The 14,246-nt window shown below is 38.8% G+C and overlaps 1 protein-coding gene across 13 annotated transcripts in view; it reads left to right on the top strand.

Moving 5' to 3' along the window:
• Nucleotides 1-14,246, top strand: part of Efcab11 (EF-hand calcium binding domain 11) — a 187,172-nt gene that overhangs the window by 59,377 nt on the left and 113,549 nt on the right. The window lies entirely within an intron of this gene.

Genomic DNA, 14,246 nt, shown 5'->3' with positions numbered 1-14,246 from the left:
GGAGGAAGTGGGTTGTTTGGACATGTCGTGGAGAAGGTTCTCATACTTGCTCAGAGCCTGAAATAGCATCTAATCTGCTGCCTTTCTGTCCCCATACTCCCTTTGTTACTCTACAGTGACTGCAGTGTTCCCTCATCCTTTCTAGAATTGAAGTTTTCCAAACTGGTGGCAGAAGCATTCTTTGTTGAAATTCATTCTCCTTGGCAGTCCTCCAGGGCACACAGCAATTCCTATTTATTTGATTTAGCTTTTGTTTGGTTAGCCTTGTATTTTGTCTGTTTTGCTTTGTGAAGTTCTTTTTCCCCCAAATTTTCATGTTTAAATCCCTTTCTTTTTATTTTACCAGCTTGCTTCATAGTATTGCTAAAAGTTGTTTGCTTTAAGCTATTACAAAATGAGTAGTCTTGGATTAATTTGTCTTTTTCCCCCCAAGTCTGATCCATAGCATGTATACTAGGTGCAGCTTTGTGAATGATTCAAACAAAGTAGCATTTACAGTTTGCCCTTTGCCACATTCTAATATTATCCACAGTGTCCCTATATTCCTTGTTTAGCTCTTTATTTTCCCCAGTTGACTAGTTGGTAAGCTCATGTCAGTTCCAAAGAGGTAGAAGTAGTGTAACCTCTTCGAATCCTTTGCTTTCCCACTGCTGTCATTCTTCCTTTTTCCTTTGAGTATCCCAGTTACTTCACAGCCGATCCCCAGATTATAAAACTGAGCCCAACTCTCATGCCTTCTACGTGAAGCTTGCAATACGCTAAGTGATTGGGGTACTCTATAAAAACCAAGTTTTGGTTGATTACACTCTTCAGTGACTGAAATGTAGGCCCTCTGTAGACATTTTGAAAACTTTTTGCAAGCTGATTGTCTGGGTGGTCTTCACTTTATGTGGCCATCGTGCACTTTTGTCTTATCTTTGCCCCTCGGTGACTGTTGGAGGTATTTGAGCCCTGTGTTCTTCTCTTCTCAGCTTACATCTTCCTTTGTTTTGGAAACATATTTGTTGGCATCTTCAACATTGAAGACAGTGAGACTGTACAAAAGTAAACAAGACAGACCCTGTTCAGCCCCCTAGGAACTTCCAGTCTAGTTGGGGAGATAGATAGTTAGAATTCAAGATGATTCATTTTGAAAGATGACTTCAAAGTATTGTGGACAGAAAAGAGGCTTAATGAAGGCTGGGATGAGGCACCGAGGCCGACTTCAGAGGAATAGTAGTGTGGAGAATGAATTATAATGTGCTATGAGTAGCCTCTATCTGGATTGATCCTAGATCCCATTCCCAAACTCAGCCTTTACCCTCACAATGTTTGTCCAGCTCAGCATGTGCAGTTTATTGCATTTTCTGAAGTAGAATGAGGGCCTGTTTTCAAATGAGGGCTAGCTTCCTATTTGGAAGGCCATGACTCTGGTGTCTCCCAAGCTCTGGACTTGCTGTTGCTTTAAAATGAATGTATCCTCTGCAGTGCCCACTGGATCTTTGTTTCCGAGAGAGTACACAGTTTTGCCTTCTAGCTTGGGTCCCCTATTTTGGTGTCAGCCTAGATCTAGCCAGCATTCAGTGATCTCCCTTAACTCCTAAAACTCGTCGCACAGTTGGCCCTTCCTGCCCAGCCAGGCCAGATCTGCACCTCAGGGAATTCCCCTAGTCCTCTTTTTTCTCACTGGCAGTTGATTATCCCAGATACTTCACATCTGATCCTCCTTGATGCCCATATAGAACAATACATTTGAGATGATTGATTGGATAAGATGAGTTGAACTAGCTGGTAAATTTTGAGCAAGTTAATTAACCTCTCTGTTCCTTTGTTTCCTTGTAAAGCTGCCCATACTAAGAGAACCTACATCAGTGATGGCAAACCTTTTAGAGAAGAGTGCCCAAATTGGAACCCACAACCCACTTACTTATCCAAAAGTGCCAACACTGCAATTAAACCCAAATACTGAGGTTTTAGTTTAGAAAAAGCAACTCATATATTAACATATTTTGTCTTAAAAATAACATGGGCCATAGGTTCACCACCACTGACCTACATCATAGAGCTGTTTGGAGTACTAAATGAGTGAACCTGTATATAATCACGATACCTGGCCTACAATGAGCACCCACTGTTTGTTGTTTTGATTAAAGTGTCTAGACTTTATCCTAGAGCAAGTGGCAGGAGAATATAAAAGTTTTCCAACTTCAGAAATAATTGATCATGACCAAATGGGTTTTAATCTTGAAAGATCTGTTCCTCTTTACTGTGAATACTTGACAGATGATAGTAATATCACACCCTGCCCAGCTGGAGGGCTATTATGGTGAATTAGCAGATGTGAGGGAGTGATAAAAATAGCTGATTCATATTAAATGCTTAGAGCATGCCAAGCCCTGTTCAAAATACTGTACAGTGGACCCTCAAGCTACGACCTGCCTGACATATGAACAGCTTGGGTTAATTAGGTTAATGGAAGATTAATCTGCCCCTTGTTATCTATAGCGTGTACCCAGGTAAACGTCCAGGTCTCAGCTGTATTGACTTACAACCAACTTGAGTTACAACCAGCCCTTTGGAACCGATCAAGTTCGTAAGTCAAGGCCCACTGTATTTGCATTGACTCATTTTAATCTCACAACAACCCCATGTGAAATGGCTCCTGTGATTATTTCATTTCACAGGTGAGGAAACTAAAGTACAAAGCAGCTCAATAATCTGGGTGAGCCCACGTTAACTGGTAGAATTTGTCTTAAGGCAAATAACCCCATCATGCAAGTGAAAGCCTTTGCCTTTCTCTTTTATTTCTCTCCCCAGGTGTACCCTTGAAAAGGGATTTTGAATCTCTTTATCAATCAGATCTATTACAGTCTAGATTTAAGAGCCTTTTCCAGTTCAATTTCAATAGAATAAAGATCTTGACAGCGTATAAATTTTCATAGTAAAAAATAGAGCTGTATAATGTATGGCTATAACCCTTTTCAGAGACTTAAGGTTGAGGGTATATGAAAACACTTAAGCTGAATTGTACATCCTTTTTATACAATTCCCTGATGTCTGACAATTTGGTCATAAAATCTTTTGATTAAAAAAACAAAAAACCTTATACTGCAATACTGTAAAAATGTGTCTGTGTTAATGGCAAAAAAAAAAAAGATCCGTACCATCATGAACTGTTTAAACATCATAATGGGAAGCATTTATGGCTTAAATAATTGAAGTCCACATTTCTCAGAATCCATCTATTCATCTCAACCTTTTATTAGACCTTCAAACAAATCACAAAATTGACTGGCATGAATTTCTCCGTAACTCTTCTCCATCACTGGTAGTGGGATGTGCCCAGGCCTGTTTGTCCTTTCTTACAAGTTTGGATCCCATCATGGTGGGGAACTGACTTGGGCAAGTCTATTAACCTCCCTGGACTTCAGTTTCTTCTTCTGGCTTTAAAATACTGAACCTTTTTACTTACTCTTTAAAGAATATTATAATTAGTAGTACAGGCATAGCTCAGAGACATTGTGGGTTCTGATGCAGACCACTGCAATAAAGTAAATATTGCAGTAAGGCAGGTAACATGCATTTTTTTTTTGTTTCTCACTGCATATAAAGTTATGTTTACATTACACTGTATTCTATTAAGTGTGCAACAGCATTATGTCTAAAAAATGTACATAGCCTTAAATTTAAAATGCCTTTATTGCTAAAAATTGGCAACAATGATCTGAGCCTTCAACAGTCATAATTGTTTTGTTGATCGAGGATCTTTCCTCTCCATACTGATGGTGTCTGACCTGTCATGGTGGTGATTGCTAAAGGTTGGGTGGCATTTTCTTAAAATAAGAAAACAATAAAGTTTACTTATCCATTGATTCTTCCTTTCTCAAAAGATTTTTGACATTTTACCCAGAGTAGAACTTTTTTTTCCAAATTAGAGTCAGTCGTCTCACATTCTGCTACTGCTTTACCAACTAAGTTTATGTGATATTCTAAATCCTTTATTGTCCCCAGTGTCCCCAGCATCTTTACTAGGAGATTCCATTTCAAGAAACTACTTTCTTTGTTTATCCATAGAAGCAGTTTCTCAGTGAGTTTGTAGCAATTCAGTCACAGCTTCAGGCTCTCCTAATTCTAGTTTTCTTGCTATTTCTACCACATCTGCCATTATTCCTCCATTGAAGTCTTGAACCCCTCGTAATCATCGTGGAGGGTTGCAACCAACTTCTTCCCAACTCCTATTAGTGTTGATATTTTGTCGTCCTCCCATGAATCATAAATGTTCTTAATGGCATCTAGAATGGTAAATCTTTTCCGGAAGGTTTTCATTTGGTCCAGATCAATCAGGGGAATTATGCTTTATGGTAGTTATAGGCTTACAAAGTATATTTCTTAAATAATAAAGCTTGAATATCGAAAGTATTCCTTAATCCATGGGCTGCAGAATGGATGTTGTGTAAGCAGTCATGAAAATAACACTAATCTTGTCTCCATCAGAGCTCGTAGGTAACCAGGTGCATTGCCAGCAAGCAGTAATATTTTGAAAGGAATTTCTTTGCCTGAGTGGTTTGTTTCAATAGTGAGCTTAACATATCCAGTAAACTATGTTGTAAACATATATGCTACCATCCAGTCTTTGTTGTTCGATTTATAGAGCACAGGCAGAGATTTCATGTAATTCTTCAGGGTCCTAGGACTTTTAGAATGGTAAATATAACAAATTCACCAGCTGCATTAGCCCTTACTGCGTCAGCCTGTCCTTTGAAACTGACTCCCCCTCTCCAGCTATGAAAACTCCTAGATAGCATCTTCTTCCAATAGAAAGCTGCTTTGTTTACATTGAAAACCTGTTGTTTGGCATAGCCGCCCCCTCCAGTGATGACCTCAGCTAGATTTTCTGGATCCCTTGCTGTGACTTCCATTTGAGCACTTGCTCCTTCACCGTGCACTTTTGTGTTTTGCAGACCTTTTCTTTCTTTAAACTTCATAAACCAACATCTGTTAGCTTCAAAGTTTTTCTCCTGCAGCTTCCTCACCTCTCTCAACCTTTCTAGAATTGAAATAGGAAGAGTCTTGTATTGCGTTAGACTTTGGCTTAAGGGAAGGTTGTTGCTGGTCTCTGGTTTGATCTTCTAGCGGACCACAGACTTTTAGGAGTATGACTATTTACTTTCTTATCATTCATGTTTTTACTGGAGTAGTGCTTTTAATTTCCTTCGAGAGCTTTCCGAAGGAAACTTGGCTCACTGGTACAAGAGGCCTAGTTTTTGACCAGTCTTAGCTATTTTTTTTGGTACTGGGGATTGAACTCAGGACCTTGTGCTTTCGAGGCAGGCGCCAGAACCACTGAGCTAAATCCCTGGCCCTAGTCTTAGCTTTTGACGTGCCTTTCTCACTAAGCTTAAGCATGTCTAGTTTCTTTTGATTTAAAGTGCACATGAGACTCTTCCTTTCGCTTGAATGCTTAGATACTATTGTAGTCAGGGTTTGCAAGGGAATATATTTAGTACAGGACACATAATTTATAGGATTTTATAATAGTCATCTAAAAAGTCAAATGCAGAGGAGTGCAAGAGATCTAGCTGCACACTAGAGACCCAAAGAATCCAGCCAGTGGCCTAGAGCCCACAGCAATGTCTCATGCTTGTCTGTATTGAGGATCTGGACAAGGAAGGCCCAAAGGCCAGTGAACCTGGCGAGAGAACCTGTGCCAGTGGGGTGAAGGATTTGTGCCACCAGACTGAGGGATCTGCACTGGAACCAGGAAGTGATGCTCACAGTGAAGATCAGAGCTCCCCTGATGAGAGCAGCAGCCTTTCCCAGCAACTGTGAGGCCCGAGCTCCTCTGAAGAGAGAACAGTCACGTTTGCATCAGGAAAACCAATCACAGCAAGCTTCTCCTAGAAAGTCAACAGCCCACGATCTTCCCCTCCAGTTCTTTTTTTCTGCTGTTGCCAACAATCCTCAGATGGGTCTTCCACACCTAAACCTCATTCAGTTCAGTTGGGCATTCCAAGTTGATGCTTAGTTAATCCACCACAGATGCTATTGTAGAGTTATTAATTGCCATCATTTCAATATTTTGTGTCACAAGGAATAGGGAGGCCCAAGGAGAGGGACAGAGAGAGGGGACAGCTGGTCGGGTATAGTCAGAGCACACATTTATTGATTAAATTCACCATATCATATAAGTCCGGCTCATAGTGCCCAAAACAATTACAATAGTAATGTCAAGGTCACCGATCACAGATCACCATAACAGATTGTTAATAATAGTAAAATTTGAAATATTGGGAGAGTTACCAAAATGTGGGTACAAAGACACCAAATGAGCACATGTTGTGGAAAAATGACAGCAGTACACTTGGTCGATGCAGAATTACCACAAACCTTCAATTTGTAAGAAATAAAACAGTGCCTGTGAAGCACAATAAAATTAAGCTCAATAAAACAGGGCATGAGTGTGTAGTGGTTTAATGGCAAAACTTAAGGAAGAGAGAGTCAGGGCAGGTGTGATGGCATGTGCCTGTAGTCCCAGCACTTTAGGAGTCTGAGGCAGGAAGATTGCAAATTTAACCCCAGCCTGGGCAATGTAGCAGTTTATTTGACATTGTGTCAAATAAAATAAATGAATAAATAAAAAGAGCTGGGGATATAGCTCAGTGTGAAGGCCCTGGGTTTAATCCCCAGTACTGCAAAAACATTTTTGCTTTTGTTTCATTAATTTTATTCAACATTATTTAACAAAAATTAATAAACACCTGCTATGTACATAAATATTTGTTTCACTGCCTAGTGTTACTAATCATTGCAACATTAAATCCTCACATATTCTTGGGATTTGCTTTTCCTCATTTTCTTCATTGTTAATGTTCCTTTGGTGGCTACAATATTACTATACAATTTTATACTTTTTCATCTTATTTTTCTATACTTCAGATAAACAAAACCTTTCCTAACGTCAAAGGGATTCTTAAATGTTGCAAACCATTATTAAATCAAGAACAATATTTTTCTTTAAAATTTTCAATGTAAAGAAGCCCTATGGTTAAACCTACTAGGTTATGTATCTTAGAAAAAAAAAGACAAAAAACATAGCCATCAAGCGTTCAATTCTAAGATAGGTGGGGCTGACAAGTTGCAATAATGAATTTGTCATAGAATTTGGAGCCTTCTCTAGGCTCTAAATTGCCCAGGCCCAAATGCTGTAGGAAATTTATAAGATCTGCCATTACAGTATACTGTCCTAAATTATCTTCATTTTGCTGAACTAAAACCAAACCTTATAAAAGGTATATCAGGCAGTCATGAGTTGATGTGACAAAAAAGAGTTATTGGGCTATTTGTCGAATGGTAATTTGGATAATGATGATAATGAAAGTTATGTCATTTTTTAATGCTTTGATGAGTGCCAGGCATTATCATTATTTCATTTCATCCTCACAATAACCTAATGAGTTATCCATTATAACTCCCGATTCCCGTTTTGCAGATAAAACTGAGCTTAGAGGGGTTAAATAACATTCCTGAAGTCACACAGTTTTTTGTTTTGTTTTGTATTTTGAGACAGGGTCTTGCTGTGTAGTTCCGTCTGGCCTTGAACTCACTGTGCAGCCCAGGCTGGCCTCAAACTCTTGGCAATCCTCATGCCTCAGTCTCCTGAGTGCTGACAGTTTTAAATAGTTTCTGCACCTATCATTTTACACTAATTACATGCCACTTGCCTGTTATTGCTCTATAACTCTTCGTGTATGGGATCTTTCTCTCAGTGATGGGTAGGACGGGGGTCTGGTTCCCTCCCTACCATCTGGAACATTGTTCTACACCTAGATTACAGGTCTCCATGCCTCCATGTGCATGGGTCAGGAGAGGAAATTTTATGGTAACTATAGTAAATCTCTCATGTACTGAGTTCCTTGAGTTGAGAGATCACCCAGTAATCCCCAAACCTAATGATGCAGAGACCCATTTCTTGGAAAAGAACCACATTCAGGAATTGGTCATGGCAGTAGGTTGTTTGTAAAGATAGCCACAGTCGCTCCTCCTATCCCCACGTGTATGCCCCTTTGCAAAGTGACTTTGCTCTCTTCTCATCAAGAGGTAGAATTAATTTCTCCACTCTTGAGATCTAAGCTGACTTTGTGATTTACCTTGAGCAAAGAGCGCAGCAAAAATTAACAAATCATCAAACCAGGGAGTGGTTTTTGGAATCTCCCCAGCAAAAGATCCCATTCGAGGCCATGTGTTTTGCTCCATTAGCCCTGGAGTTTTTAATCCCACTGTGTGCATAGAGTAGATGTGGCTTGAAAGGCTTCTTTAACCATAGTTGTAATGCATTTTAAAGTTCTGCATTTCTTTAGAAATCACCTAAAGGTAGATAATAAATTGTGATTATTCACATGCCCTAATATCATAGCTCTGTTTTTGTCTCTTACAGAGTGTCTGGAACATAATCCAAAGTAACATTGGTTTTAAAATACTGATACTTTCATAAGTCTAAGTTTTAAAAAACTTTGAATTCTTGTATTCTTGATTTATAAACACCCAGAAATGTCCCTTTCGTTCTCCCCTACCCACTATAAGCATATAGAAACAAGATCTGTGTAGTATTTGCTGACTAGCAGAACAGTCTTTACTTGACTATATATTTCATTTTTTTGTGTTAAAGCTATATAGCCCGGTAACATTTTCTTTCATGGAAAATGACTGTTTCTTCCAAGAGTATATAAATTTTTTTCAAATGCATGAAGTTTTAAAAATGATATTTTCTATCAGGCAGAATGATCTTTGGTTTTATAAATGTGGAGTAATTTTTATGGTCTGTGACTGTTCATTGTTTCAAAAACCTATTAGTTATAACAGGTAAGTATGAAAAATGAGGTTTAGATTTAACTTAGACAAAATACCTCACTGTAGCTAGATCCTGAAACTGTGCCTGTAAAATTGTGTTTGAATGAATCTTGAGGGTTTTTTTAAGGCCTAGCTTTCTGCTTTAGAGGTGTTTTCAGTCAAGCATTTATTCAAACTCCAGTTGACATTCACAAGAGCCAGATTCATGCATGGGGCAGATGCAACATTGCTCATGGGCCTTTTTGCTTCTAGTGACTGACCTAGTATATAATGTTTCCTTTTTCTGGCTGAGAGAAGAATTACATTTTATATGCATTTTTCAGTCATATGTTCATATTGTATTTCACCTCTCTCATATTACAAGAATATCTGAGGGGCTGGGGATTTAGCTCAGTGGTTCCACTGCCTGCCTTGCAAGCGCAGGGTCCCGAGTTCAATGCCCGGTACCAAAAAAAAAGAATATCTGAGACATATTGAGATAACTAATATCATTCCTGGAAAAGTACAAGGTAATTTGGGTAGAAAAATAATATAATAGCTTCAGTAACATACCATAATTAAACGAGTAGCCAGAATAAAAATAGTGAAAGGATTGATTTTTAGTTTTGAATGGGTCAGATTAGTATGATTAAAATACATTAATTATACAAGAGCATTCACTTCAGAGGTGTTGTAAGTGGTATCAGATCTCTAATATCTAATTCTAAGTATTAATACTATTAATAGTCTTGCCCAATTGTAAGTATTCCATTTTCTTTACTCTCCCTTTTTAAGTAAAATTAATATTCAAAATTTTGAATATGGTAACACAGAGTACACATTTGTTACAATCTTGGAAGATTTAGGATTAAGGCATTTTAAATTGGACTGGCATATATTCATGAATCCATCCAGGAAATGGTTATTGAGCACCTACAATGTGGCAGGTGCCTTTCTGGGTGCTGAGGATAGAGCCACCAACAAAGCAAATAGGGCCCCTGCCCTCAAGGGGCTTACGGTGTGCTTGTCAGAAGACAGACAGTAGCTGGGTAAGCAGCCGATCTCAGATAGAGATAAGACATCATAAAGAAAGTAAAACAAAGGCCGGGAATTTAGCTCAGTGGCACCATGCCTGGCTCGCAAACACAAGGTCATGAGTTCGATCCCTGGTGCAAAACAAAAGAAAGTAAAACAATAAACAATAGAGTGGGAAGTAGACTGGGAAATTAGAGAAACATCTTTGAGAGGTGACATTTGAACTTGAAACCTAACTGACAAAAAGCTGCTGTCTAAGAGAAGAGCCATTAACAAAGAGGAAAAGCAGTTGTGAAGGCTCGAAGTTGGTATATGCTGGGCAGGACTGAGAAACTAAAAGAAACTAAAACCAGCCATTCTGGCTGGATTTCATTGAGCAAGAGGCAGCAAAGTTTGATTAAAAGGTAGACAGGGGCAAGATAATGCATTATTCATGTATTATACTCCACCTAGTTGATATTATCATGTATGTTATGTCCTGTGTTATATTCCATTGTGGTATGTCATTATCTCCCATCATATTGTATATCTTCATTGCATTAGTGTTATGTGTCTATGCCTTGTAAATAGGGAAATAAAGCATCAAAGAAACACCTTGGAGTCCTCAAGGTGTGTAGTTTTTCTTGCATTCCCAGTGTACAGAGTTGTGTTGGTTGGTTGCAGTATCTTAGCTTGGGTCCATACTCCCTTCCCGTTATTTTTTTCCAATTACTAGTTAGATTCAGTTCATTTATAGTGTGCATAATAAATCCATGAGTCTACTGGGCTGTTGTAAATGAGTGCAACAGAAATCCTGAGAAGTTTTTGTTGTAAGATAACTTTCCCGGATTATATCTATTATTTCAACCAGTAAGCACCTACCTTTTCTATCACCTTATTTATCCTTAGGTTATAAATAGCAAAATGCTATTAAGAACCAAATATCGAATCCAAATGTCAGTGATTTGTAATATTAACATAGCCTTCATCTGTTCCTCTTCATCAGAGATACAGAACATGAAAAAATGATGTTGAGGCCCATGTATCAGACTGAAAAGTGTTTATCACTTGTATATTTCTGTTTTTGGAGGAATAAAGAAAGTTTTAAAAAAATTAACAGTTTAATAAAATATGTGAAAGTATAAAAAGATACATTCCTTTTTTAATGTATAACTTTATTATCATTCACTAAACACACACATATACAAAAATTAAAATTGTTCAAAGAAAAGCAATACAAGGAAAAAAAACTGTAATAATATTCAAATATAATAGAACTCAACCAAAGCAAAACTGAAAAGTCCTTAAACATTTTTCCATATAATTTAAACAAACATCTCAAGCATTAACAAGACATCAAAGGATGTGATTTGTTTTAGAAAGATTTTCAAAACTAATATTGAACAAATAGTGGTCTGAAAAAAAATCCTAATTAGCTAGTAGACTCCGCATAGGCCGAATTTTTTTTAAATTTAGATTTCAATACAGTCATGTGACACGTGATGGAAATATAATCTGAGAAATATGTTATTAGGCAATTTCATTCGTGTGTATCGCAAAGTACCACACAGAGTGCCAACTTCTAAGTGCAAACTGAGAGGGTATACATCAGTCATCTGTGATGGCCCCTTGATATTAACCAAATACGCAGTTAAACATGAAATACATGAGGCTACCACTGGCATAGCAGCACAGTAAACTCTGAAAAGATATTCTTTTAAATGAAGCAACAGATCTGTAGACTGCAGTGTGATGATTATAATTCAGGGTGTCTGATTTAGACTAGGGAATCAGGAAATAATATAGACTCTTTCCTTTCTATGTGTCTTCAGACCATACGTAGTCATAATATACTGACTTAAAATTTCCAGTGAATTAAACTTTCAGGTGATTTATAAGTCATTGAAATGCATTACCAAGAGCAGTTATTGAATCTTCCTTCAGAGATAATTAATAAAAACACTTTCTTATTAAAAAAAGAAAAAAAGCAATAATTTAGGTCTCATTATGGCAAAACTAAGTTCTAGAACCCTTTCCTTGATTTGCCAATAATAATTCCATTCCTTGGATACTTATTTTGCTTTATTCCAACTCTTCCTGATTCTGTGGTGTCATAGATTTTCCTCTCATTTAGAATAAAATGTAGAAAGCACTACCACATTTAGTATCTGTTTCTTGGCATGGCCTGTTCCCTCTTCCCACTGGCTGGGTTCCAGAGTGTTCTGGAAAAGAGCTGACGAAACCCAAATGTGATGGGGCAGAGCATTTTAGGCAGCTCTCATAGCCTTTTCAACTCTGCGTCTTATTTTCTCGTAAATGCATATGTGGCACGCGTGTATGTATGCATACAGGAAATATTTGAAGTGCAAAACTATCCATACATGTTCCTCTCAGGCTTAGAAACGACACATTCCATTCTAACCATGATTGAAGCCCCCTGGGTAGCCCTGCCTGATTGTGTTTCCCTGCTTCTGCCCCAGAGATAATCACTATCCTGAATTTTTAAAAATCATTGTTTCTTTACATTTTATGACACAGATTTGTGTATCTTAAATAATATATGGTATTGTTTTACTTATTTTTAATAGTTACATAAATGTAAATTGCTTTGCCTTTTATTATATTTCTAGGAGTTATCTGCATTGATATATGCACATTTCATTTACTCTCCTTGATTTATAGTATTGTGTTGCGCGAGGGGGCACAATAACTAGTACCTTCTTTTGTCATCATGACAAAAATAGGCTCCAAGTGTAAGAGAAGTATTAATTTTATCAAAAAGACAGCCCTATCAGAGGGTTGGGTTTGCTGAAATGCAACTTCAATGCAGCAGGTTTGCCTTTCCAGTAACAGGCTATGTAGTTTACCCAGGAGCCCACTGCCCTGAGGGCCTGGCCCCCTGACACTGTGGAGCAGAACAAGTATATTCATGCTGCCCTGTCTGCTGGCACTTATAGAGAAAAAGAGGTGGGAGCACCAATTAGAAAAGTCTCTTCCCTGGGTAGATGAGTGAGCAGGCAGAGAGAGGTTGGGAATGTTACTACGAAAGAGGTCCCCCCCATGTGGAAATATAAGAGCAGGAAAGAGAAGTTTTCTCCAGAACGTTTGTTTTCATTGTGTAAGTGTAACAATTTATACGTGTTTTCCTATTGGTGGGCTCATTTACCATTATTGCAGGTGATACTGCAATGACTTTCTCGGTAAGTGTCCCCTTGTCCACTCTGTGGGGCACAAACGTGGAAGGGAGTGGCAGGGTCACAGCATGAACACCGTGGCCACTTCATATGCTTCCAAACAGTTGTGTCCCTGTACTTTACTGTCACCACACTGAGGCTCCTTTCTGTCCACTTCCTCACCAACTCTTGTTACTGAATGCTTCATGCCAGTTTGACCAGTGTGAAATGACCTTATTGTAATTTTTTTTTGTGCCGAGAATCGAACTCAGGACCTTGCGTTTGTGAGGCAGGCACCGGAACCACTGAGCTAAATCCCTGGCCGGACCTTATTGTAATTTTAATTTTCCTGATTACTAGCAAAAGTTAGCATTAATGTCTCTTTAGCATTATGCCCAGTCAGCCCTATTCCGGCCCTAGACTCCTACTTTGTTCTCCCTCACCCTGGAGGCAAATGAGGATGAATGACAAAGAGACTTGGAGTCAACATGAGGGCAGCTAAGAGGCTCCACCTCTAGCAGGCAAAGGAGCCCTCCAGCCTCTGGTTTATCTCACCTTTATTCACCCAAACAGGGGCATAAGCAATCAAAGCAACACAAGATTCATTTGCTTTGCAATATCCATTAGTACGTGCTCAGGTAAACAAGTTAATCTCAGGTGTCTTAACTTTTCCCTAGACCCTGCAATATGCAGTCACCCCCAAGTGCAGCCTTTCTCCTTTGTGCTCACAGAGGAGGCCAATTGGGCCCCAATTCTCCTCTGGGCTCAGACACTTACTATTCTTGCGAGAAAAGGCGACACCCCGCAAAACACCTCTGCTGTACTGTAAAGCACGTGTGTCTACCACTGGAAGCCTCTGTGTAGAACACGACTTTTCCATTTCAGCTCATCACAAAGTGGCGATGTGCTGTGGTTTGGATATGGCTTATTCCCCAGAGACTCCATGGACTGAAAGCTTGGGCCCTGATGCAGTGGTGTTGAGGGGGTCAAACCTTTAAGAGGTGGGGCTTAGTGTAGGGTAATTGGCCATGAAGGCTCCACCTTCAGTAATGGATTAATGCTTTTCTTGCAGAGTCTCAGGGAACTAAATTAGGTGGGGTCTTTTGTTTGTTTGTTTTTGAGGTTACTGAGGATTGATTGTGCCTTTGAACCCAGTTCTCTTTGTATTTTTTATTTTGAGAGAGAGTTTGACTAAGTCACTAGGTTACCTAGGCTGCTCTCAAACTTGGAATCTTCCTGCCTCAGCCTCCTAGA

The sequence above is a fragment of the Heterocephalus glaber genome, unplaced genomic scaffold (genome assembly GCF_053883595.1).
Source record: "Heterocephalus glaber isolate CG9 unplaced genomic scaffold, H.glaber_assembly_v1.0 deba00001608, whole genome shotgun sequence".
NCBI classification, from domain to species: Eukaryota; Metazoa; Chordata; class Mammalia; order Rodentia; family Bathyergidae; genus Heterocephalus; species Heterocephalus glaber.
This window is presented reverse-complemented; position numbering and strand designations above follow the sequence as displayed.